The sequence below is a fragment of the Thalassophryne amazonica genome, chromosome 9 (genome assembly GCF_902500255.1).
Source record: "Thalassophryne amazonica chromosome 9, fThaAma1.1, whole genome shotgun sequence".
Classification (NCBI taxonomy): domain Eukaryota; kingdom Metazoa; phylum Chordata; class Actinopteri; order Batrachoidiformes; family Batrachoididae; genus Thalassophryne; species Thalassophryne amazonica.
The window spans coordinates 52916519-52922076 of record NC_047111.1 but is presented as its reverse complement, the minus strand read 5'-3'; the positions used below and the strand labels follow the sequence as shown (position 1 = coordinate 52922076).

At 38.8% G+C, this 5558-nt stretch overlaps 1 long non-coding RNA gene across 1 annotated transcript; it reads left to right on the top strand.

The window, feature by feature from the left end:
- Positions 1-4643, top strand: LOC117516533. Its single transcript, XR_004562454.1, has 4 exons — positions 1-251; positions 754-863; positions 3383-3618; positions 4601-4643. It is a non-coding gene; the product is annotated as an uncharacterized LOC117516533 (long non-coding RNA).
- The last annotated feature ends 915 nt before the right edge of the window (positions 4644-5558 follow it).

Below are 5558 nucleotides of genomic sequence, written 5' to 3'. Positions count from 1 at the left end.
GACTTAGCTAACTAACAGTGCCGCATGCTCTGTTCACTTTTGGCAAATAAAAGTTTATGTTCAAGACGTTAATTTGCCTGGTCAGTCTCTATATTATGATTAAGAGACCATTGAGAGCAGAAGAGGAGACTAACGCTGGAAGATCATCGACTGGATCACAGAAAACCAACACAACCACGAGTTAGCAGCTAGCTTCAAATGGCGAGGCCTTCCTACGGTTATCACGACGCTGTGACTATCGACACTTTAAGGTAATGGAACCTGATGTGAGCACAAACCCATTTTAGACAGAAAAGACAGAAATTGCTTGAAGCTTGGTTATGACAGACATGGACTAATAGGAACCAAACCAACACATTTTTGACTAGCACGGAGCTAACGTTAGCCACAGAGAGGCACAGGCCTAATTCATATTTTGTCCATGTTTTAATTTATTCTGATATTAAGCCAGAAGCCTAAAGGTGTCAATAAGGTGTGTCTCACTTCCAAGGACATGCAGGTTGGGTGAATTGGAAACTTTATAACTGTCCAGGTCACTTATAAAAGAGGTCTCTATCTCAAAGGGACTAATTTGCTTAAATAAATGCTAAATTTAAAATATACATAGCTTTTTATGACCATGACTAAAATATATACTCTGTCTTTTATTAGGTGTTGATGCAGTTAAAGTTTGAGTAATGTCAGTGCCCAGAAAGAGACTTTATAAAGATAAGTTTAAAAATATTTTTGGATTATTATTTGTCTCCCCAACAGGAACCATGCCGGCTGCCTTAAGAGTTGTTAAATCACTGAATCCTCCATCTGATCAGTTGGTTGAGTGTGTGCCTGCAGTTGATATACATCAGCCTGATCCTTATCCAGAGGTTTGTATTATAATGGTTAAATAAGATTGTTCAGTGTCTTGTGCCAGAAGATTCTAAAAATTCACATTCAGCAAGCAAAATATTCAAAATTTCTGGCAAGAAATAGTCTGTTCTATTTGGGATATAATTTGAAAATACAGTAAAATCTGCCAGTAATGAAGTTGTATATACTAATTTTCCTTATTTAAATAAATAATTTACAGGCCCTGTTACTTAATTAACATGTTTGTTTATTGCTGATATAAAGTTACAGAATTCCTTTTATGAAAACTCAGTTTCTATGTCCCTTGCATAATGTTTCATTTGCATAGTGTGTGCATACTGTCTATGGTACCATACACTTGAAACAGAAGGACTTCTATGCTATACTACTGAGGTTTACCACCTTATCTGGTGTGGGAAAAGTGATCTGTCCAAAAAAAAAAAAAATTTTTTTTTGAGATTCTTTTGGTGGGTAAATACACCTGAGAAAGCATCAGAATTAGGGCTGAAACGATGAGTCAAGTAACTTGAATAATTCGATTACAAAAAATGTTCGAGGCAAATTCTGTGCCTTGAAGCTTCGTTTAACGTTGTAGTACATATGCCAGGCCTGTGTGTGGCGCTGCAACGTCCGCAGAAAAAAAGAAAAAAGCGAGCATAACAGCTAATCAAATTAGCAACGATAGCTACTGCTTTCCAATGTGACACAGAGTAAAATTAAGCCTTTTAACCCTTTATCTACAGCGATGCCGCCCACGCCATATTTTCCATATGCGTATTTTTTTTTCGCATAACTCCGCCATAGTTTGTCCAATCCGAATGATCCAAAGTGCATTGTTAAGCTAACACCAAGGGCTTTCCAATGATATATGGTGTATTACGGTAAACGTAAGCCTGTGACGTCATCACGCAGAGGAAAAACACTGAAGTTTCACACTCGTGCGCCGCTGATTCTTATTACCGTAAGTTCTCATGTAAGCCCTCAGTCTGAAAAATTTCAACACTGACAGCAAGCCAAGAACCCGTGCTTTCCAAAAGTATGCTATATGTTGCATATATTACGGTAAAGTGCGTTCAGTGACTTTTGAAACGAGGGAAAAGTATGCAAAAGAGCGTAAAAGTGACAGAAAAGTACAGAGACAGACAGCAAACATAAATGTAGTAATTCTTGAGGAAAAGGCAGGGTTCTTGCAAGGTTTGCAAGAGGTCAACCTGCTGGATGTGCAAACTTTGTAAAATTGGCCTCTGTCTTCAGCCAGACAGAAACTGTTACAAACGGTACCACACTGACAATGGACTGATGTTGTTTAGATCTAATTTTGATTCTTGGTTATATATTTGTATATAGTTTGACACTTTGTTTTATTCATATTGTATAATTTTGCACAAAATGAGTGATTTATTGCACATTTTAATAAAACAGATAATACTTGACATATTTATATATAGTTTTGCACTTTGTTATTCATATTGTTTGGTTCTGCACTTTAAAATTGGCATATTTTCGCCTTGTAAAATGTTTACTTTTGCACTGTTTCTGAGTTCTAGACACACAAAATTAATTATTTTGATTGTAAACACTTACAGCTTCCTGTTAAAAATGTGAAATCCAAACTTCCTTTACATAACAATCATTTTTCACTAAAAAACTGAAAAAAAAATCATGTTCATTTGTGTTTTTTCTCATTTTAAATGTTAAAACTTACAAATAATGTGTATAAATAGTTAATCAGGTGTAATATAATTGAAATTCAGTACTCTTGGAAAAGCATACCAAAGCACACAAACAGAACATTATTTCTTAATTTTATTGCTATAATAAAAAATTATAACCAATCGTCCATTTATAGCCTCAGTAGGTAAAGGGTTAAGAGAAAGATGGTCCACGCTGATCATCTGAAATAGACTTATTGTGCATTTAAAGCGAAGCAGTGTTTGTGTATTTTTCTGCTCTACGTGGGGAGGGACTATTGACCCGGTGGCCAGCTGCTGTCTCTCTACCCCGTGTGAGGGGCTCTCAGACCGGGCAAGTCACAGCTCTGATTGAGCTCTATGCATTTGAGATTTCACATTTTTCTGGGGGACAACCACCAGACCCCACCAGGGCCTTGCCAAGATCTTTCAAGTTTTTTTTTTTTTTTTTTTTTTCCCCCTCCATGGCATCACTGAGTGGTGGCCGAGTGGTTAATGCGCTTGGTTTCAGTGCAGAAGGTTCCGGGTTCAAATCCCACCCCTGCCACATTTCTCCATGTAATGTAGAGTTGCATCAGGAAGGGCATCTGGCATAAAACCTGTGCCAATTCAACATGCAGATCCACCTCAGATTTGCTGTGGCGACCCCGAGTGCAAACAAGGGAGCAGCCGAAGGGACTTACCTACTTAGTTTCATCTCTGTTAATTCACAGATTTGTCCATGCTCATGATGAAAGGTCAACAGCATTGGTTTAATCATTTGTGAAGCATTAGGATTTAATGTAAAGTAAGAACTTCTGTATTAAGGTTGTAACATATGGATATATATACATTTTGTGTTCCAGGAGAAGCAGAATGACATCATTCACAGTATCAAACAGCTGAATGACAAAGTTGATGCACTGCATCCTTTGACCGTCCCTGAAAGTGACGGTTCCCAGACATACCAGGAGAGAGAACAATGTGGACCCTGCTGAGACGATTATCCGAAGAATGGCCAGCTAAACCAGAAGTGTGGGCTTGAACCAATTCCAAGCAGTGCCTGGAAGTAATGGGGCTTCCAGTAAAGTCACTCGAAGAAGTGAGTTAATGTGTTTTCTGTTTGTTAGATCCTCATCACTTTAATAAAGTTTTGCTGTTTCATTTTTTACACAGTATATTATGAAACATGCTGTATTTATGGAAATACGGTAACTAAAAGTCCTTTTACATTGCATGCTTTATGCATCAGGCGTCGCGTCAACGCCTTCCACACCCCCGACGTGTTGCATGCGGCAAGGGGGCGGAGACTTCTGCTCAGATGTTTTTTTTTTTTTTTTTTCCTTCTTCTTTCTCCAGAGGAAAGCTGAGTGATCGCCATGTTGTATGTGCGTCGATGAACCACTAAAAAGCTTTAATACAGCAATCAAATTAATTTTGAGGTTTAAAAAAACATTTGCAAAGATTTTTCTTCAGAAAACTGCTCTGTATAAATGAGCAGTCCTGTGACACCTTCCTGTTTTGTAGAGATCAGTGGTTTCTGCCACTAGTCTTCCATGTTTGGACCCGACACGTTGTTTCTATTGGACAGTGCAAAGCTTTGTCACAGTTCAGAGCGGCAAAAGTTGGATTGGGTTGAACTTTGACCGCGTCAGCCTGTTGACAAGCAGGAATGTGCACACTCCCGGCAGAAGTGTTGGTTTAGCTCGGCTTTTGACGTGACGCTTCAGACGCCTCTAAAAAGCAACGCGTTTCATTGAAAATAATGCTTTTTAGACTGATTTGTGGCGCCTCTGATGCTTCCAAAGCATGTGGTGTGAAAGGTCCTTTACACAAATAACAGTGGGTACAGAGGATTAATCATTTTTGTCTGATCTGCTTTCACCTGTGTGGTATACCTAATTGATAACTAAATTGAGAAAATTCTGGAAGCAATATAAACAGCTTGTTAAAAATATATGGCCTGTCCAATAAGGTGTTGAGTTGAATACCAGTTATGACCATGCCTCTCAAATTATACAGTATCTGAACAGGAAAATATATATAATCGCTTATGACTAACAAAGGAAATTTTCAACTTGCAGCTCAAAAGTGCTAATGACAGACCTGATGGTGAGGACAAGGGAACCAGGCACCAGAGGAATGCCCTAATCAATACCTTAACTGCATACACCCCTGGAATGGAACAAGGGAAGGATACAGTAATAATCATTGTCAGGGGCTGCTTGTACGCTACGGCTCCTGTTTATCTTTGGCAGCCAGGACAAGTCAGGAACCGTCAAAGGCAGCCTTGCCTGGGACATGCCACAAATTTACAGAGTTGTCATGGTGGCTGCAATAAATATCACATCAATGGACAGTACGACCATCATTTCAACAATTGTGCCATAATCCGAAGATGTCCTATCCAAGCAGAATCAAAGAAGTATAGACAGGACCATCCTGAACTTTTTCCTGACCCAGATTACAGGTTTGAAAAACTAACAATCTTGCAAATCAGTTTTTTTTTTGTTTGTTTGTTTGTTTTTTGGGGGGGGGGGGTAACAACCAGTCACAGTAGAGAGGCACCGTGACGTCTGGTCTCTCTTTGGCTGCAAATCCAACATGGCTGAATCTGCTCCAAAACAGCTTCATTTCTGTGTAAATCTAACATGTCTATCATATATTATGTAAAAGCTACTGAAAAACACTTTGAAAACTGAAAACGCTGTTTTCACAACCTGATAACACCTCTGTAGTGATTTACAAGGAAAAGCCACCAAGACACCCAGACAACTCAGGAGAAGTTATAGGCTTATGTGGCTGTGATTGGAGAAATTGTGCACAGTGCAAGCTTTGCATTTTGCATTACTAATCTTAGCTTCATAGTGGAGTAGAGCACTAAAGGATTTTCTTTCACCAGAACAGATCAAATCCAGGCATCTCAGATGTACCTTCTGGCAATTTGTAGCTAAAGTTTCAGGTCTTCTTTTTAAGAAAATCCTCCTCTATACCACTTCATCATGAAGATGGATAACTGGTGATACAAAATGCAAAGCTTGC